The 22795-nt window shown below is 35.0% G+C and overlaps 1 protein-coding gene across 1 annotated transcript in view; it reads left to right on the top strand.

Annotated features, from left to right (window-relative positions):
- Positions 1-22795, top strand: part of PIK3C2G (phosphatidylinositol-4-phosphate 3-kinase catalytic subunit type 2 gamma) — a 372771-nt gene that overhangs the window by 32214 nt on the left and 317762 nt on the right. The window lies entirely within an intron of this gene.

Here is a 22795-nt window from a genome sequence, read left to right as displayed (position 1 = left end):
AGGTGGTTTCCAGGACATGGGGATTTCAGTAGTGAAATCAGGAAAGTCCCCCCAAAACAAGGAAGAGTTGGTTACCCTACCTGTTGATAAAGCTTATTAGGAATAATCACAGTTATGAAAATCAAATTTTTTGTAATGAGTAGGTTTTTGGTTTGAAATAACATCACGCTGATGACTGAGTTTTTAAAATCACAGGGTGTTTAAGGATGAACATTATAACACTTTTACAAAAAATTAAGTTTTTAAACAATTTCTTCATTTCTTTATTCAGGCAGCTTATTAAACAATTAGAAAAGTCTGTTCTCATGTGTATCAACTTCAAATACTTACAATACAGAAAACTCATCTTTTAGTATACCACAATAACATTTGCTTGAAATTCCTTAGAAACTAATCTTAGATATATAATGCAGATTTAAGAATATATATCTGCTGGTGTTGCATAGTTATTCTAAACAATAAAATATTAAAGATTAAAATGTTCAATAAAGTGGATTACCATTTACATTACTCTTTTGCATTTCTTCAAGTACCCAAAGATTGACAGCAGTTTCATGAAAGTAAAAATGTATTTCTTTTTTACTAGTTTTACTATACTTCTTACTATACAGTGTAATCATTTTTTGTGGCCCTTTACCAATTTCTTGTTACCCCCTCCCCTTTCCGACCTCTGGAGGCCTCAGATCTCTTCTCTCCTTTTGAAAGTTCAATGAGTTATTGTCATTGTTTTATCTTTCTTTTTTTTTCTTTTTTCAGCTCCCACTTATGAGTGAAGATATGCAGTATTTCTCTTTCTGTGCCTGGCTTACTTCACTTAACATAATTTCCTCTAAGTAACATTCATGTTGCTGCAAATGGCAGTATTTCGTTCATTTTTATGGCAGAGTAGTGCTACATTTTGTACATACATATACCACATTTTCCTAATCCAGTCGTCCGACAATGAACGTTTAGGTTGGTTCCCACTATTAGCTGTGGTAAACAGAACTGCAATAAATGTGGGGGCACAGGTACCCCTTTGACATGAAATTTCCATTCCTTTGAGTTACACCTGTCAGTGAGATTGCTGCATCATTTGGTAGTTCTACCTGCAGTCGTTTGAGGAACCTCAGTGTGGTTTTGATTTGCATTTCCCTGATGCTTATTGATGTTGAGCATTTTTTCATGTCTGTTGGCCATTTCTATATCTTCCTTTGAGAAAGGGCTATTCAACTCCTTTGCCCATTTTTCAAGGGTTACTTGTTTTCTTACTGTTGTTTGAGTTCCTTATTATTCTAGATATCAATCCTTTGTTGGATGCATAATTTGTGAATATTTTCTCCCATTATATAGATTGTCTTTCACTCTGTTAACTTTCTTTTGCTGTGCAGAAGCATTTCAGTTTGATATAATCCTGTTTGTTTATAGTTTCTTTGGTGCCTGTGCTTTTGGGGGTCTTATTCATTCAGTCTTTGCCCAGTCCTGCTTCCTGAATTGTTTCTCCTATGCTTTCTTTTAGTAGTTTTATACTTTCAGGTCTTATAGATAAGTCTTTAATCCATTTTGAGTTGATTTTTGCATATAGAAAAAGGTATAGGTCTAGTTTCATTCTTCTACATGTGAATGTCCAGTTTTCCCAGCACCACTTATTGAAGAAGCAGTGCCTTCCGCAATGTACGCTCCTGTTGCTCTGGTCAAATATCAGTTTGACAATGTAAGTATGTAGGTTGAGTTCTGGGTCCTCTATTCTGTTCCATTAGCCTGAGTGTCTCTTGTTATGCCAGTAACCAGCTGTGTTGGTTACTATAGCTTTGTAGCTTAATTTGAAGTCAGGTGGTGCTATGCCTCCAGATTTATTTACTTATTTATTTATTTTTTTGCTCAGGATTGCTTTGGCTATTTGAGATCTTTCGTAGTTCCATATGAAAATTTTAGGATTGTTTTCTCTATTTCTGTGAAGGATGTTATTGATATTTTGATAGGGATTGCATTGAATCTGTAGATCGCTTTGGGTACTACGAACATTTTCACATTTAATTCTTCCAATCTAAGAGCATGGAATGTCTTTCCCTCTTTTTGTGTCCTCTTTAATTTCTATCAGCAGTGACTTGTAATTTTCATTGTAGCGATCTTTCACCTCCTTTGTTAAATTTGGTTGGTAGTTATTTTATTTTTTGGTGTCTATTGTAAATGGGCTTGCTTTCTTGATTTCTTTTACTGCTAGTTTATGATTGGAGTATAAAAATGCTACTGATTTTTGTATGTTGATTTTGTATCCTGCAACTCTACTGAAATCGTTTATCAGCTCTAAGAGTTTTTTGGTAAAGTCTTTCAGTTTTTCTATATATAGGATCATGTCACCTGCAAACAGGGACACTCATCTTTTTCAATCTGGATGCCCTTTATTTCTTTCTCTTACCTGATTGCTCAGGCTAGTACTTCTAATGTTAAATTAGAAGTGTTCTGTTACTATGTTAAATAGGAGTGGTAAGAGTGGTCATCCTTATTTTGTTCCTGTTCTTATATCATTCAGGATGATATTGATGGTGGGTTTGTCAAATATGGCTTTTATTGTGTTGAGATATTTTCCTTCTGTACCTAATTTGCTGAGAGTCTTTCTCATGAAAGGAGGTTGAATTTTTTCAAATGCTTTTTCTGCATCTATTGAGATTATCATATGATTTTTGTCCCTGATTTTGTTGATATGGTGTATTCCCTTTATTGTGAGGATATTTTTGGATCATATCTGTTTGGAGATCTTGAGATTTATGGATCTGAAGGTCTGTATTTCTCACTATTTGGGGGAAGTTTTCCATTATTATTTCATTGAATAGGCTTTCAATGCTTTTTCTTTCTCCTTCTCTTCTGGAACACCCATAATTGGGATGTTTGTGTGCTTAAGGTTGTCTACTAGCTCTCTTAGATTTTCTTCATTTTTAATTATTATTATTTTTTTTTGTACACCCTGGTTATTTTGAAAAGACTATTTTCAATATCAAAAATTCTTTCCTCTGCTTTCTCTAGCCTGCTGCTTAAGCTCTCAGTTGTGGCTTTTATTTTATTGAATGAATACTTATTTTCCAGGAGTTCTGCTACATGCTTTTTTAAAGTATTAATCTCTTTGTATATTTTTTCCTACATGTCCTGGATATTTTTTCTCATTTCATTATGTTGTCTAAATGAATTTTCTCATACCTCATTGAGTTTCCTCAAGATTATTGCTTGGAATTCTTTTTCAGTCATTTCAAGGGTTTCCTGCTCTATGGGATCTGAATTACTGTATTCCTTTCATTGTGTTATATTTTCTTGATTTTTCATACTTCTAGTATCTCTATGTTCATGTCTTGTCATCTGGTGGAGCAGTTGCTTCTTCTATTACTCTGGAGTAGGCTTTGAGGAGAGACTTCTCTTCTTTTTCTGGTCTCTGCTGGTGACTGTCCTCTTGTTAATGAGATCAAGTGGGCAGTCGGCTACCTGCCTGGTGGCTGTGGCTGCTGCTGTGGCAATAAGATGCCCTTGCAGAGGCAGTGATTATGGCAGTAACTGTGGTAGACCACCCATGCAGAAGTGGTTTTTTTGGAGTGCTCCTGCCTTTTACTGGGCAGGGCAGGCTTCCCACAGTTCCTACCTAGGACCCCAGGCATGCTCCTGCCTTCTGCCAAAATGTATTTCTTGTAAGATTTCCATTGTCACTGTGTATTATTTCACCATGAATGTGCTTGAAAATATCTTGTGGGTAAAGTGGTGAACTTTGATGATATTCTTATTGGCAAATCCAGTCTTTTATTGTGTAATGTTAACTGTTAATTACTTATAAGACTAATTAGTTTTCCTTTTAGAGTTACCAGTTATAACAAAATAATACTAAATATTTGTATGAAATCACAGACATTTTGTTGCACTAAGCTCACAGAAATGCTTACCCCTTTTTCCCTTGTCTATGTGAATTCATTAATACCTCCATAACTAGGCTGCTACTTTCTCCCAACATACAGTTTTGACAGTATATCCAATGAGCACAGGAAAAACATTTTAGTAAATTTAATTTTATACTGACTACTCATTAAAACTCATTACTTGAATGTGCAAGTTCCCAAGTGTACATCTGGACTTTGGTTGATACCAAAACATTAGCTCCAAAGAACAAAAAACATTATCAAATATTTGTATTAAGTTTTAGCAGTAGGAAATATTATCCAGAAAGCAATAGTGTTAAATTAGAAGAGTATTATGTGAAGAAAATTTACAATGGACCTTGGTTTAATCATTACTTAAAAGAGGTAAATCATCCATAAATAGATAGCTCAAATGTCAAGTAATAAAAATATTGTGCAGGTCATCTTACTCTTGTTTCTTATTGTGATATTCGTTAAATACAATATAATAGATTATTAAAATGTTTTCATAGTCATTTAATATCATTAAAATTTATTCAACTGGGTTTTATTGAAAGAGAAAAGTTACCAAGTATTAGAAGTTTACTTATAGTCATTTATCTCCTAGTGGAAATTGAAGGATTTGTATAAATCAGAGATTTGCTTACTATTGTCAAAAGACAAAATTACAAGACATTTAGTTTGAAGACCTTAATCGGCTTTTGTTTTTGATTCTAGAATTGGACAACATTTCATTTCAACATTTCGTTTCAATGATCTGAGCAAAGAAGTTTGGTTCTTATACACAGGAAAGGGCTGAGGAAAACAGAAATAGAGAACAAAAAGCTGACTTGTTTCAAAGCTATCTTCTTGTAAATTTTAAAGCAGAGGGAACTTTCTTAGCATGCCAGCTAAAACTGGCTTGACTGGGGATTTGGCTGTAATCTAGCTCTCCTGATATCTGGGAAGGTCACATAAACAACTTAGTTTTGGCCTGGTAGTGTGAAACTTAAACATGAGTAACTCCATTTTGATTTTATCTGTTGGGCCTAGTGCAGGAGCTCAGTCCCAACCAATGGCCTGCTATGAATTTTATTTAACACTATTTAAGAGTAATAACCTACTTTTATTTATATAATTTATTTTCACAAGGAGAATATTAATTACTGTTCTTTCTAATGTCTGAAGAAATATATATTAGTCACTTATACTTATTTTTATGGTTCATTCTTATGTAATTTATCTAAAAAATGTGTTCTTAAGACTTGGAAATCTGTCCGTAAAGTTTTCCCATAGAGTGAACAGAGGTAACATCTAATAAGTTAATGCATAAGTAATAATTTAGGCTCTAAAACTTATAGTGCTACACTTCACCTAGAGTATTCAAGTAGCTAAGGTGGCAAAGATAATATTAATAGGAATTTCCATTTATTAAGTACTAATTGTTTCCTTACCTCATCTTGGGGAGACATCTAAGTCTTATAACATAGATACTATTATGACCCCTGTTTTACAGATAGAAAATCTGAGGCTTTGTTCAAGTTCACCAAGCTAGAAAGGTAGAGGAAAGCCTGAATTCAAACTAGGGCTTGATAGCCTGCATAATCCTTGCTCTTAACTACAAAAGAATACTGCAAAAACACTTGAGCAGGATTCAGTAAATAGCAAATAGTTTCTCATGGTAGAGCATAAAGTAAAAAATGTATGCAGTTAGCAAGAGTCTGCAATGGTTGGGGTACACGGACCATAATAATCCAATTCAAAAACTATCAAACACCACATGTGCAAAATGTTTCATCAATTACTGAGAATACAATGATGATTCATATATAATCCTTGCCCTCTATTATAATGCCCTATTGTGAGGGCAGTATTGTTACTATATACCAATCAGAAGGGAGAGAAGGATTAAGGGCAAGAATAAGAAAATGGCACAAAGAAAAGTCAATGATCATCTTGTATTTAAGTGATAAATACTGAGGAAAGAAATTGGTAATATGCAATAAAATCTTAGCATTAGAATATATAAAATGCACTTACAATTTTTTTTTTAAAAAAATAGAAAGTAACAGGACAAGAATTTGAACAGCAATTCAAACGAACAATAAATATATAAAGAGTTTAGCCTAAGTAGTAGCTAATATGGAATTAAAACAGTTTTGCCTATAAAATTGTTAAAATACTTATCATAAAAATGAATGATAAAATGGATACTACCCAAACACCTACTGGGAATATAAATTGATATAGCACATGCAGAAGGGAATTTTGTCATAAATGTATCAAAAACCTTTATATGGGTATAATCTCTGTTTCAGCAATTCTGCTTCTACAAATATTTATAAGAAAAAACATAATTATAATTATAAAAAAACAGTTAGATATGAAAGTATTCACTATAGCATGATATCTAATGGCAAAAAAGAAAACTGGGTAAAAACTTAAATCTCCAACAATACTTAAAAATAATGGTAAAATAGATGATGAAACATAATTTAATAAAAATATGTCATATAGTTTATAAATTATTTTAAAAATATAGCTCCATAGGTCTATATGGAAACATGTATAGCAGTTGCAGCCACCAGCACCCCTGCTTCCCCCATGAGGTAACTCCATTGCTACTGCAGACACTGCAGACACAAGGGAGGCAGTTGCAGATACAGATGCTGCTGCCACCACAAGATAAACCTGATGCATCTGCAGACACTATGTCTCCATGGGCTGCCACTGTGGACACTGAAGCCAAGCAAGCAGCTCGTGCAACTGCCACTGCTTCAGTTGCCAACAACACCAGTGCCACCAGGCAGCCACCATCATCATGTGAGCAGCCTACCACTGGAGTCACTGATGACATGCAGGCAGCCCACCAAAGCCACCCCCATAACCACTGCTACTTCAGCAGTGGCCTGCTACCACAGCAGCAGCCACTGCAGCCATTGCCACAGTGCAGGTAGACTGCTGAACACTCAACTGCATTGACCCACGGAGGGTCACCAGCAGAGTCCAGGAAAGGAGAATAATAGAAGAGGAAACAGCTCCATCAGATGGCCAAATATCAAGAAGAGATACTAGAAATACAAAGAAAAGCAAAAAAGAAAGAAAGAAAAGAAAAAAGAAAAACATATGAGAAAATATGAGTACACCAAAGGAAGACGACCACTCTCAAGTACCACATCCCATAGAACAAGAAACCCTTGAAGTGACTGGAAATTAATTCAGAGTAAAAATATTAAGGAAACTCAATCAGATACAAAAAGAGGCAGTTAGAAGATACAATGAACTGAGCAAAACTATCCAGGACACAAAGGGGGAAATTCACAAAAAGATTATTATTCTAAAAAAGAATGTAGCAGAACTCCTGGAACTGAAGGAGTCATTCAACAAAATAAAAAACACTCAGAGTTTAAGCAGCAGGTTAGAGCAAGCAAAAGAAAGAATTTCTGATATTGAAGACAGTCTCTTCAAAGTAACAGGTGGATAAATAAAAAAGAAAAGGAAAGGAAAAAGAATAAAATCTGAGAGATAGCAGACAACCTTAATTGTGCAAACTTTAAGGAAGACACTGTTTTAAAGATTTAAAAAAATGACATTATAGAACATTAAACTCAAAGCAAGGGAAAACACAGTGACCCAAAAAATCCTTTTCTGTGTCAAAAATAAAAAGTCCCCAAAGAGATTCGATCCTAAAAGGTCCTCTCAGAGGCACATTATAGTCAAAGTGGAAAAAGTCAAAGACAAAGAGAGAATCCTGAAAACATCAAGAGAAAAGCATCAAGTAACATATAAGGGAGTGCCCATCAGACCAACAGCAGACTTCTCAAAAGAAACTCTACAGGTCAGAAGAAAATGGGATGATATATTCAATATACTAAAAGAAAAAACTGCCAGTGCAGAATACTATACCCAACAAGGCTGTGTTTCAGAAATGAAGAAATAGTTTATTTCCCAGACAAGCAAAAACCACAAAAGGTCACCACCATATGACCAGCTCTACAAGAAACACTCAAGGGAGTCCTGATTCTGGAATACAAAAAATGATAATTACTACAATGAATGCATAAGAAAGAACAAAACCCAATGGTAGAACAATGCAAACAAGAAAGAGAAAGAAACTGTATTTTAACACTTCCAAAAACTGACAAACACTGAAGAAAAACAATAAAAGGGAAAGAAAGGAACAAAAGATATTTAAAACACCCAAATGAAAATTGGTAAAATGTTGGAAGTAAGAAAATACTTTTCGGCAATAACCCTAAATGTAAATGGATTAAATTTCTCACTCAAAAGATACAGACTGGTTGATTGAATTAAATAGCTAGGCCCAACTATATGCTATCTACAAGAGACTCACCTCATCTGCAAAGACACTCACAGACTAAAAGTGAAGGGATGGAAAAATATATATCATGCAAATAGAAATCAAAAGCAAGCAGGAGTAGTTATTCTTACATCAGATAAAATAAACTTTAAAAAAAATCTATAAAAAGGACAAAGAAAGCCACTATATAATGATGAAGGGATCTATCCAACAAGAAGACATAACAGTCATAAATATATAGGCACCCAACACTGGAGTACCCATATATATAAAGCATACACTATTAGACCTAAAGAGAGAGAGAGACCTGAATATGATAATAGTTGGGGACCTGAACCCCCATTTTTCAATATTGGACAGATCATCTAGGCAATAGAGAAACACAGGTTTTAAACCACATCTTAGACCAATTGGACTTGGCAGGTATCTACAGAACATTTCATCTAAAAAACACAGATTATACATTCTTATCATCAGCACGTGGACATTCTCCAGGACAGACCACATGTTAGGTCACAAATCAAGCCTCAAAAAATATTTAAAAATTGAAATCATTTCAAAAATCTTCTCAAACCACAATGGGTTGAAACTAGAAATCAATAACAAGTGAAGCTCCAGAAACTATACAAACACATGGAAATTAGACAACATGATCCAGAACAACATATCAGTCCAAGAAGAAATTAATGAGAAATCAAAAAATTTCTTGAAAATAATGGAAATAAAGACATATCATACGAATACCTGTGGGATGCTGCAAAAGCACTAGTAAGAGGGAAGTTTATTGCAATAAATGCTTACATCAAAAAATAGAAAGAGTTCAAATAAACAAACTAACACTACACCTTAAAGAACTAGAAAAACAGGAACAAATCTAATCCCTAAATTAGTAAATGGAAAGAAATAATTAAGGTCAGAGCAGAACTAAATGATATCAAAACCTCTCAAAATGATACAAAAGATCAATTAACTTAAAAATGGTGTTTTTTGGGGTTTTTTTTTTGAGAAAATAAACAAAATAGACAAACCATTAGCTAGGCACTAGAAAAAGAAGAGAAAGGCTGTAATAAAAACCTGAAAGGAAAAAAGAGACATCACAACCGATATCACAGAAATATAAAGGACCATTAGAGACTATGAAAATCAACTGTATGCCAACAAATTTGAAAACCTGGAGAAAATGGATAAATGTCTAGACAGGTACAAACTACCAAGACTGAACCAAGAAGACACAGAAAACCTGGACAGGCCAATAAGAAGCATCAAGATAGAAGCAGTAATCAACATTCCTCCAACAAAGAAAAGACCAGTACTGGATGGCTTTGCTGCTAAATTCTACCAAAAATTTAAAGAGGAATTAATACCAATTCTCTTTGAACTATTCCAAAAAGTTGAAACAGAGGCCATTCTCTCAAACTCATTCTTTGAGGCCAGTATCACCCTGATATTAAAACCAGACAAAGATACAACAAAAAAAGAAAACTATATAGGTCAATATCTTTGATGAACATTGACACAAAAATTCTCAAAAGAAATTAGCAAATAGATCACAGCAACACACACATACACACACACACACACACACACACTCTACAATCAAGTGGGATTTACCCCAGGGATGCAAGGATGGTTCAACATATGCAAGTAAATAAATGTGAAACACATCAACAAAATCAAGCACAAAACCCACATGATTATCTCAATAGATGCAGGAAAAGCTTTTGACAAAATTCAACATCCCTTCACGATAAAGTCTCTCAACAAATTAGATATTGAAGGAAAGTATCTAACACAATGAAAGCTGAATATGACAAACACACCACCAATATCATCCTGAATGCAAAAAAGCTTTCAGGACAGGAATGAGACAAGGATGCTAACTGTTACCATTTCTATTTAACAAAGCATTGGATGTATTAGTCAGAGAAATCGTGCAAGAGAAAGATATAATGGGCATCCAGATTGGAAAAGACAAAGTCAAATTGTCCCTGTTTGCAGGTGACAGGATCCTATATAAAGAAAAGTCTAAAAACTACAAAAAACTCTAAGAGTTAATAAATGATTTCAGTAAAGTTGCAGGATACAAAATCAACACACAAAAATCAGTGTTTTTAATATTCCAACAACAAACGAACAGAAAAAGAGATCAAGAATGCATGCCCATTTACAATAGTCACCAAAAAAATAAAATACCTAGGAATAAAGTTAAACAAGGAGGTGAAAGATCTCTACAATGAGAGCTATTAATCGCTGTTGAAAGAAATTAAGGAGGACACAAAAAATGGAAAGACATTCCATGTTCTTGCTTTGGAAGAATTAACTTTGTGAAAATATCCATACTACCCAAAGCGATCTACAGATTCAATGCTATCCCCATCAAAATGCCAATGACATTCTCACATAAATAAATAAAACAATTCTGACTTTTAGATGGAACAACAAAAATCCTTGAATAGCAAAAGCACTTCTGAGCAAAAAAAAAAAAAAGCCAGAGGCCAGCTGATCTTCAACAAAGGCACCAAGAGCATACATCATGGAAAAGACTGCCTCTTCAATAAGTGGTGCTGGAAAAACTAGATATCCATATGCAGGAGAATGAAACTCAGCCCATACCTCTCACCATCTATCAAAATCAACTCAAAATGGATTAAAGACTCAAATATAAGACTTGAAACTATAATAAAACTCATAGAAGAAAACATATGGGAAACACTTCAAGAAGTAGAACTTGGCAAAGACTTTATGAATACGACACTGAGAGCAAAGGCAGCAAAAGCAAAAATAAACAAATGGGACTATATCAAACTTAAAACCTGCACAGCAAAAGAAACAATTTACAGAGCAAAAAGGTAACCACAGAGTGGGAAAAAAAATATTTGTAAACTATGCATCCAACAAAGGATTTATATACGTTATATAAAAGGAACTCAAACAACTTAAGATTAACAAAGCAAATAACCCAGTCAAAAAATGGGCAAAGGAGCTGAATAGGCATTTCTCAAAAGAAGATATACAAATGGCCAACAGACATATGAAAAAACTGCTCAACATCACTCAGAATCAGGGAAATGCAAATAAAAATCACATTGAGATATCGTCACACCCCAGTTAGACTGGCTATTATCAAAAAGACAGAGAACAACAAATACTGGTGAGGGTGTGGAGAAAGGGGAACTCTCCTACACTGTTGGTAGGTCTGTAAGTTGGTGCAGGCAATATGGAAAACAATATGGAAATTCCTCAAACAATTATAGATAGAACTGCAATACAATCCAGCAATTCCGCTGCTGGGTGTACACCCAAAAGAATGGAAATCTGCATGTGGAAGTAATACCTGCATCCCCATATTTATTGCAGTTCTATTTACAATAGCCAAGAGTCAGAACCAACCTAAACATCCATTGTTGGACAACTGGATAAGGAAAATGTGGTATATTTACACAATGGAATACTATTCTGCCATAAAAAAGAATGAAATACTTCCATTTGCAGCAAGATGGATGAATTTAGAGAAAATCATGTTAAGTGAAATCATCCAGGCACAGAAAGAGAAATACCGCATGTTCTCAGTCATAAGTTGGAGTTTAAAAAACAAACAAACAAATAAACAAATACAACAATCACAATAATACATTGAACTTTCAAAGGATAAAACAGAACTGAATTTACAGAGGTGAGAAATGGGGAGGAGTGAGAGAGTGTGACAGGAATTGGTAATGGGCCACAAAAAACAATTAAATTATGTAATATGGAATATAATAATTATCTTGATCTGAGCATCACATATTGCACACAGGTAAGGATATTCAACTCTGTGGCCCACAGATATATACAATCAACTATATTACAGTTTTTTTAAAACATGTATCATAGTTTGTAATGGTGAAAAAGACATATTTTCAAACAACACTTTAAGATAATAATTTTCTTTAAAAGGTACATTTCTGGGCCGGCCCCATGGCTCACTCCGGAGAGTGCAGCACTGGGAGCGCCGAGGCCACAGGTTCGGATCCTATACAGGGAAGGCCGGTGCACTCACTGGCTGAGCACAGTGCGGGCAACACCAAACCAAGGGTTACGATCCCCATACCGGTCCCACGCACAAAAAATGAAAACATAAATAAATAAATAAAAGGTATATTTCTGTTTGGGGAAAAAAAAAAAAAAAAAAAGAATCCTATGCACCAAAATGTTAGAGTAGTTTCACCTTGAAAAAGAACTACAATACAGATGATTTTTTTAAAAAATTATTTATAGGCTGGCTCCATGGCTCACTTGGGTGAGTGCAGTGCTGGTAGCTCCAAGGCCATGGGTTCGGATCCTATATAGGGATGGTCAGTGCACTCACTGGCTGAGCGTGGTGCAGACAACACCATGCCAAGGGTTGCAATCCCCTTACCGGTCACACACACAAAAAATTATTTACAGAACTTCTACAATAACCATGACTTTTCTTTATCAGGAAATTTAGATAATAAATTGTCTCTATTAGGAAAGAAGCATTTAAATGACAGTATGAATAATAAAATGTGCTTAAAAAGATTTAGAAAGTAGAGTTAGGAGACTATTATTGAACATATGAAAGATTGACAGAGCCGGAGCTAATGTAGCAGCAGGGGGACTAGACAGGAGGCATTAAAACCCACGGGGTATTAAAATGGTGGATTTATGGGAACGTGTAGACTGAAAATGTGGTGTCTCGTGGGAGGGAGAAGTAGAAAATGATGACCAGATTTGATGTGAGTTCAAGATACAGGTCCAAGAGTAACAGAAGTCACGGGGGTACATGGTAGTCAATCAAGTTTTTGAGACGTGTTGAGTATTTGAGTTCCAAAGGGCATTCGATATTGAGAAAGAACATCTGATTTTAGGAAAACTGGCATAAGTTAGGGAATCATTGTTTATGTTGTTGTTTTAGTTAATTTATATTTCAAATTGACAAATAAAATGTGTATATATTTACTGCATTCAAAATAATGTTCTAAAATCTTTATACATCATGGAATTGTTAAATCAAGTTAATTAACACATCCATTAGCTAATATACTTGTGTTTTATGGTGAGAATACTTAAGCTCTACTCCCTTATGGGAATCATTGGTTTTAAGAGGGAAAGGAAGACTTCAAAATTGGTGAGTCACGTAGAGAAAGTGACAAAAAGAAAAGATTCTGAGAACATCAACATTTAAAGCAGGGAAAGGAAATTTGGAAAAAGCAATTTAAAATGCAGGATACCTTTAAAAATGTGTCTTTCCCCACAAGGAAAGACAAAGTTTCAAATACCAAGTAATACATCATAGAATGCCAAAAAAAAATGTTATTAGGTGAAGATTTTTAAATCAGGAAGTTATTTAGTCACACAAGTAAGAATGATCTTAGCAAAGTGGCAGAGAAAAAAATACACGATTGCAATGAGCTAGGGAGAATGGAAGGTGACAAATAGAAACACGAATGCAGACGACTCTCTCAGAAATGTATGGTGCTAAAAGCTGAGAGAAAAATGGGGTATTTTATTATTTTTTTTATGACTCTAAACGATTTATTTATTTATTTATTTAATTTTATTTTATCAATATACAATGTGCTTGATTATTGTGGCCCATTACTGAAACTTCCCTCCCTGTTCCCTCTCCCCACTCCCTCTCAGCAACCTCATATCTGTTCACTTGTCACAACAACTTCAAGGAATCGTAGTCGTTGTGTATTCTTCCTCCCCCCAGTTTAATTGTATATTTATTTATTTATTTTTAGCTCCCACGAATAAGTGAGAACATGTGGTATTTCTTTTTCTGTGCCTGACTTGTGACACTTAATATAATTTTCTCTAGGTCCATCCATGTTGTTGCAAATGGCAGTATTTCATTCTTTTTTATAGCAGAGTAGTATTTCATTGTGTAGATACACCACATTTTCCATATCCACTCACCCAATGATGGACATTTGGGCTGGTTCCAACTCTTGGCTATTGTAAAGAGTGCTGCAATGAACACTGGGGAACAGGTATACCTTCGACTTGATGATTTCCATTCCTCTGGGTATATTCCCAGCAGTGGGATAGCTGGGTCATATGGTAGATCTATCTGCAATTGTTTGAGGAACCTCTATACCATTTTCCATAGAGGCTGCCCCATTTTGCAGTCCCACCAGCAATGTATGAGAGTTCCTTTTTCTCTGCAACCTCGCCAGCATTTATCATTCTCAGTCTTGGATATTAGCCATCCTAACTGGGGTTAGATGGTATCTCAGTGTGGTTTTGATTCACATTTCCCGAATGCTGAGTGATGTTGAGCATTTTTTTCATGTGTCTGTTGGCCATTTGTATATCTTCTTTTGAGAAATGCCTATCTACTCTTTTGCCCATTTTTTAATTGGGTTCCTTGTTTTTTTATGTAAAGTTGTTTCAGTTCCTTGTATATTCTGGATATTAATCCTTTGTCAGATGTATACTTTGCAAATATTTTCTCCCATTCTGTTGGTTGTCTTTTAACTCTGTTAATTGCTTCTCTCACTATGCAGAAGCTTTTTAGTTTGATATAATATCATTTGTTTATTTTTCCTTTGGTTACCCATGCTTTTGGGGTCATATCAATGAAGTCTGTGCCCAGTCCCACTTCCTGGAGTGTTTCTCCTACATTTTCTTTAAGAAGTTTTATTTTTACAGGGTATATATTTAATTATTTAATCAATTTTTGAGTTGATTTGGGTATATGGTAAGAGTATGGGTCTAGTTTCATTCTCCTGCCTATGGATATGCTGAAGAGGCAGTCTCTTCCCCAGTGTATAGGCTTGACCAAGTGGGATTCATCCCAGGAATGCAAGGTTGGTTCAACATACACAAATCAATAAATGTGATAGAGCATATCAAGAAAATCACACACAAGGACCATATGATCATCTCTATAGATGCTGAAAAAGCATTTGACAAAACTTAGCACTTTTTTATGATAAAGACTCTCTACAAGTTAGGTATATATGGAAAGTATCTCAACATAATTAAGACCAGGAACTAGACAAAGATGCCCACTGTCATCACTCCTAATCACATAGTGTTGGAAGTACTAGTCAGAGCGATCAGAGAAGAGAAGGAAATAAAGGGCATCTAGATTGGAAAAGATGAAGATAAACTATCCCTGTTTGCAGGTAACATGATCCTATATATCAAACAGCCTAAAGCCTCTACAAAAAAAAAAAAAAAAACTCTTGGAGTTTATAAATGATTTCAGCAAAGTTTCAGGATACAAAATCAACACACAATAATCAGCAGCATTTCTATTCTGTAATAGTGGACATGAAGAAAGAGAAATCAGAAAGCTAGCCCATTTACAAAAGCCACCAAAAAAAATAAAATATTTAGGAATAGAGTTAACCAAGGATGTGAAAAATCTCTATAATGAGATCTATAAACCACTGCTGAGAGAAATTAAAGAGGACACAAGAAGATGGAAAGATATCCCATGCTCTTGGATTGGAAGAATCAACATTGTGAAAATGTCCACACTACCCAAAGTGACCTACAAATTCAATGCAATCCCCATCAAAATTCCAATGACATTTTTCTCAGAAATGGAAAATCAATCCAGACATTTATAAGGAATATCAAAAGACCACGCATAGCCAAAGCAAATCTGAGCAAAAAAAATAGAGCTGGAGGCATAACACTACCTGACTTCAAACTATACTACAAAGCTTTAATAACCAAAACAGCATGGTACTGGTATAAAAAAAGACACATGAATCAGTGGAATAGAATAGAGATTCCAGAAATCAACCAACACACCTACAGCCATCTGATCTTTGAGAAAGATGGTGTTTTAGATGCTGAGGGCAATTGGTCTGGAGATTGGGGACTGTGAGTAAGACAGATTTGGAAATGTTCATAAGGTAAGGGAAAGAGCCAATGGAGAGGGAAGGATCAAAGGCACAGAACAAGCCACTGGTGAGTCAGTCACCATGAGGAGATGAGAGGGATGGGATCAAGGAGAAAACGAAGAGGTTAGCGGTGGCCAGCAGGAGGAATTTTCCTCCCCAGTGAGAAAGACTGGCAGGTGTTCAAATTAATATGAATAAAAATATATTTTTTAACAAACAGCAACATATTTATGCTTTTGGTAAGCAGGATCTCTGATGAAATCCAGAAGGCTTAATGATATGGAAATGAGAATAATCATAACAATAAATGCTAAAAGTCATAAAATTATCATGAAGCAAAGTCTGGATAGCTCAAGTTTATCTGGCTCCAAATCACAGTCTTTCCACTCTACAACAAAGCTTTCTACGTGATGAAGGGTCACTTGAAAACAAAAAATTGCAAGGATAATTTTTCATTAGGAATAATGACCATATATTAGCACATTGAACATGACTTTATAATTAACATGTGGCAGGGTAAATACAAGGAAGCAAAAACTAACTTAGAGAACACTCATAGTCAAAAAAATTTTAAATCTTTATCAGGAAATGTTTAAATTTGGTTTGATTAAAATTAAGCTAAATCATAATCACTGATGGTGCACTTAAAATGTCATCTCCAAATTTCTGATTAGACAAAGAAATGATTTTCTTTTTTTACATTTTGAGACTGTTTAAACAAATAAATAATTTAAAATAAAGCCTGTCCACCATCAGTAACTTTACTATTATTTTGCTTTGACAAACTAAATTGTATTTGTTGACCTCAATTTCTTTAATTTTTAAAAATGGGATTTTTATATTTTTTCTAGTTAAAAAAGTGCTGTAGGATTACATTTTAGTAATCTTTAATTCCAAATGTAAAAATTTATTAAGTCTCTACAGGTCACTTTGTGGTATATAGATTACTTTGAGTTTTTGTGAAGTGTAGGTCTAAATAAATTTGAAATATTTTGTGGTTACTGTAAGAACTAACAGTAGAAAAGTATTTTATCAAAAGAGTCACTATTATTTTTGTAGAATGATTTAGAGAGGGTTTTTTTTTCATTTTAAGGTCTCCATATGTTATCATAACTATGCTTCTTAATCTGTTCTGTCTTATGAAAATAAAGATAAATTATATTTGGTTGATGATTTTTCAGTTTCTCATCTATTTTGGATTAAAGGACGATTCCTTAAAATTTAAGCTACTTGGTTTCTTCCAGATAGCATATGTTTGTCAAAATAGTCACAATAAATACTTGATGGATCAAAGTTTTGAGGATTTAGTTGTAGGGGAGAAAAGATTTCTTTACTCTCCCATTCCTAGGTTTGTGGCTGAAGCATCTATAACAAAAGACAGATTAACAAGAGAAAAGTATACAAATTTATTTAACATAAGTTTTACATAAATAAAGACCCAGAGAGATGGGAAGCCTTCATAAATGAAGGGCCAGAGAAACATGGAAACCTGTGCATTTCATGCTTAGGTTTGATGAAGAGTGAATTTTTATTTGGGAAGTATGAATAGACAAAGGAGGTATGATCTAATAGTAATAAACTGGGGGCAATTTAGCAAGGCCTGTTTGTTCAGATTCTTCCTGGAGTCTGTGCCATTGAAGATAAGGATGGTCCTTTCCTTGAGGTATAGGGAGGTACCTCTGGAATGAAGGTTTTATGACTTGCTTCAGGGAGAAGGGCAAGGGGAAGGTGAGGGTGATCTTCTTGCTTCTTCTGTTTTCTCAAATGCCAAGGTACCGAGGTAGCATGTCCTGAACCCCATCATAGCTAAGACCCTTTGTGGTTACACTTAAAATGTCAATGGTCAGGGTACTTTGTTCATAGATTTGCCAATGGTATATTTGTAATTCTCTATTTTGTATTTCCTCCTTAAGTCATATTTTGTTATTTTATTGAACTTTCCTATTTTTAGCAGAGTTAAATAGTAGGTGAAATGTTAAAAAGGGGGGAAACGTAAATAAATATGATAATGTACGTATATATGCATATACAAATTACATATATTTACATTTGTACTGATATATTAACAAACTGTTCTCAAACTTTAATGTGATATACAAGTCACCTGGGGACCTTGTTAAAAAAGATTCTGATTCAGTTGGTTTGGGTGGGGCCTAAGTGTTGCTTTGCCCCACTGGGTGATGGAGCCACAAAGGATTACTCAAAGCCCATCTCTTCTGAGTAGTGAGAAGCCCCGAAGTGGTTAATCTTCCCCAGAACCATCAAGTGAGAGGCATCCCTTCCTCAAGAATTTAATCCCAAATTGGGGTTTCTCCTTGCATTTATTTTCCAGACCAGGAAGTTACAGGAAGAGAACATAGGTGGGGTTATAGTTTAACAATATAGGCTGGTAGCTTTCAGTGAAACAGGTCAGATGACACTCCATTAGATAATTAAGTGATCCACCAACAAAAGCTTGATCTAGCGATACACCATATTAATAAACTCAAACACAAGGACCATATGATCATCTCTATAGATGCTGAAAAAGCATTTGATAAAGTTCAGCACTCATTCATGACAAAGACCCTCTATAAGTTAGGTATAGAGGGAAAGTATCTCAACATAATTAAAGCCATATATGCCAAACCCACAGCCAATATCATCCTGAATGGGGAAAAGCTGAAAGCTTTTCCTTTAAGAACAGGAACTAGACAAGGATGCCCATTCTCACCACTCCTATTCAACATAGTGTTGGAAGTACTAGCCAGAGCAATCAGAGAAGAGAAGGAAATAAAGGGCATCCAGATTGGAAAAGATGAAGTCAAACTGTCCCTGTTTGCAGATGACATGATCCTATATATCGAACAGCCTAAAACCTCTACAAAAAAACTGCTAGAATTGATAAATGATTTCAGCAGAGTAGCAGGATACAAAATCAACACTCAAAAATCAATAGCATTTCTTTTCTCCAATAGTGAACATGCAGAAAGAGAAATCAAGAAAGCCTGCCCATTTACAATAGCCACCAAAAAAATAAAATACTTAGGAATTGAGTTAACCAAGGAGGTGAAAAATCTCTATAATGAGAACTACAAACCAGTGCTGAGAGAAATTAGAGAGGATACAAGAAGATGGAAAGATATCCCATGCTCTTGGATTGGAAGAATCAACATAGTGAAAATGTCCATACTACCCAAAGTGATATACAAATTCAATGCAATCCCCATCAAAATTCCAAAGACATTTTTCTCAGAAATGGAAAAAACTATCCAGACATTTATATGGAACAATAAAAGACCACGCATAGCCAAAGCAATGCTGAGCAAAAAAAATAAAGCTGGAGGCATAACACTACCTGACTTTAAGCTATACTACAAAGCTATAATAACCAAAACAGTATGGTACTGGCATAAAAACAGACACACTGACCAATGGAATAGAATAGAGAATCCAGAAATCAACCCACACACTTACTGTCAGCTGATCTTTGACAAAGGCATCAAGCCTATTCAGTGGCGAAGGGACTGCCTCTTCAGCAAATGGTGCTGGGACAACTGGATATCCATATGCAGGAGAATGAAACTTGATCCATACCTCTCGCCGTATACTAAAATCAACTCAAAATGGATTAAGGATTTAAATATACACCCTGAAACAATAAAACTTCTTAAAGAAAACATAGGAGAAACACTTCAGGAAATAGGACTGGGCACAGACTTCATGAATACGACCCCAAAAGCACGGGCAACCAAAGGAAAAATAAACAAATGGTATTATATCAAACTAAAAAGCTTCTGCACAGCAAAAGAAACAATTAAAAGAGTTAAAAGACAACCAACAGAGTGGGAGAAAATATTTGCAAAATATACATCTGACAAAGGATTAATATCCAGAATATATAAGGAACTCAAACAACTTTACAAGAAGAAAACAAGCAACCCAATTAAAAAATGGGCAAAAGAGCTAAGTAGGCATTTCTCTAAGGAAGATATCCAAATGGCCAACAGACTTATGAAAAAATGCTCAACATCACTCAGCATCCGGGAAATGCAAATCAAAACCACATTGAGATACCATCTAACCCCAGTTAGGATGGCTAAAATCCAAAAGACTCTGAACGATAAATGCTGGCGAGGCTGCGGAGAAAAAGGAACTCTCATACATTGTTGGTGGGACTGCAAAATGGTGCAGCCTCTATGGAAAATGGTATGGAGGTTCCTCAAACAATTGCAGATAGATCTACCATACGACCCAGCTATCCCACTGCTGGGAATATACCCAGAAGAATGGAAATCATCAAGTCGAAGGTATACCTGTTTCCCAATGTTCATCGCAGCCCTCTTTACAATAGCCAAGAGTTGGAACCAGCCCAAATGCCCATCATCGGATGAGTGGATACGGAAAATGTGGTACATCTACACAATGGAATACTACTCAGCTATAAAAACGAATGAAATACTGCCATTTGCAACAACATGGATGGACCTTGAGAGAATTATATTAAGTGAAACAAGTCAGGCACAGAAAGAGAAATACCACATGTTCTCACTTATTGGTGGGAGCTAAAAATTAATATATAAATTCACACACACACACACACACACACAGACACACACACACACACGCACACAAACGGGGGGGGGGGGAAGAAGATATAACAACCACAATTATTTGAAGTTGATATGACAAGCAAACAGAAAGGACATTGTTGGGGGGGAAGGGGGGAGGGAGAAGGGAGGGAGGTTTTGGTGATGGGGAGCAATAATCAGCTACAATGTATATCGACAAAATAAAATTAAAAAAAAAAAAAAAAAGCTTGATCTAGCAAACATTCCCTTCTTACGGCAATTTCTCAGTATCTTTACAAAACAATCAGTAACTAGTCTGTCTTTGAGCCCGCAACCTTGCTGTCTTAGAATTCTTTATCTTACACCAGAGACTTGTAGCCTGAGGAAAATTTCCTGTCCTTTGCAAGGTCAATATTTGAAACTGCAAGGCTTTGGAAAACCAGGCCCTGTGAAGTACATTTGCTTTAAGAATCCTCTACACCTAAGACTCTGATTTTAGCTTCTGACTAATGCCCATGCTGCTCCTGTACCATCCACATTTCAAGAGGCAAGATACCAGAGGCCAGGGACATTAATTCTAAGAATTTAGATTCTCAAAAACAAAAATATTTACCCACATTTCCAGAACAGAACATTGTATAAAAATTGAATCTAATCAACAAAACAATTAGATGTTTATATCTCAGAACATACTGCAAAATTAAGATAACTTTTATGGTAAACCAAAATTCCCTTGTTCATAAATCAGCTATATTACTTTTGTGACTTGTTTATCATTCATCTTAATTTGGTATCATAAACTTTTTCTCTTGATTAAAATAACTTGCTCATTCTCCTTATTCCATGTGTGTTCTCTCTCTCTCTCTCTCCTTGTTAAATGCATCTATAAATACCAGGCACTCATTTTAATATCATCTCTCTGTAATTCTTCTCTGACCTATTCCACCTGAATATCATGCAGTATTTACCAGGTAGTTCAATGATATCAAATATAGTCTCATTAACTATCAGTATTCTCCTCAGAAACTGCTCTATACACAGGATTTTAAATAATAGAAAATATTATGAATAGAGAGTAAATGAAAGAATTAGCAGAGAAACTTTATCAATTCTATCATAGGCTTGTGGAAGCTTCATACAAAATTGTCAGCAATATTAAGTGTGGGACACTGAACCAGTAAATTAGAGTCAGAACGAATTAGAGAAATAATAGAAGAACAGAAATCAACTGTCCCATTCAAAAAATATCAAGATCTTCCATTGTGTTTCTGTTATTTAGCCCCTAATTTAATCATCCTGGAGGAGGGGTCCATGCAATTCCCATTTCCCATGATCTCATCCACTAGACTGACCCCATGGGTCTTACCCAGACAAGGCCTGAGGACAAGAACTACAAGAGCTTTTTTCCCCTTAGGATGCAGCACAGTTATAAAGACCTGGAGGACAAAAATAGTGCTCCCTGGAGTGTCCCTGCATCTGCGTTCCTTCCAGGGACTGACAATAGTTGTACCTTCACCTAGACTTGTAAATCTCACATGATTATTTTTCTTTTTATTCATAATTTATTTTTTATTTTCTAGCCCAACATCTACTAGACGTGCAGATTTTGCTGTTTATTTCTCACCCCTACCTATGTGATTTAAGTAATTTCTTCTCAAAAATCTTGTTGCAAGTCTTATTTTCCAATTCAATTTAAGAGGAATTCTGCTTATCATTTGCTCTGTGAAACAATAAAATTTATAGTACTTAAAATCTTTTGGTGAATAAATCATGATTGCATTGTCAGTAGTAAACCACAAGTAATAAGCCACATGTCCTAAGGAGAAACTGAATATTCTCTCTTGAAAATTGTGCTTGGGCGTATGACTTACAGCTGTGCTCAGATTTTTATATTTTTTGACTTAAAGAAAACAAAGTAAAACTCTATTATTTAATTGATTCTTGTCAAGAAATGATAGAACTTTGAACACTAAAAACTATATTTGAAAAAAGAAATCATAGAGTAATTAAAAATCTTATTTTGAAAATGTCATATATTCTTAAATTTAAATTATAAAGGCAGAATCGACCTCTTTATTCATCACCAGCACTGTGTACATTGATCTAGCTAACTACTTGGGAGTATCCTTTCTCTCTCCCACCCTCTCCTAGTAGAGAAGATACTGTATTCTTTTCATTTTTATTTTATTTTATTTATTTACC

Source organism: Cynocephalus volans, chromosome 12 (genome assembly GCF_027409185.1).
Source record: "Cynocephalus volans isolate mCynVol1 chromosome 12, mCynVol1.pri, whole genome shotgun sequence".
Lineage (NCBI taxonomy): Eukaryota > Metazoa > Chordata > Mammalia > Dermoptera > Cynocephalidae > Cynocephalus > Cynocephalus volans.
Note: the sequence above shows the minus strand (reverse complement) of the source record. Positions and strands in the feature narration are given on the sequence as shown.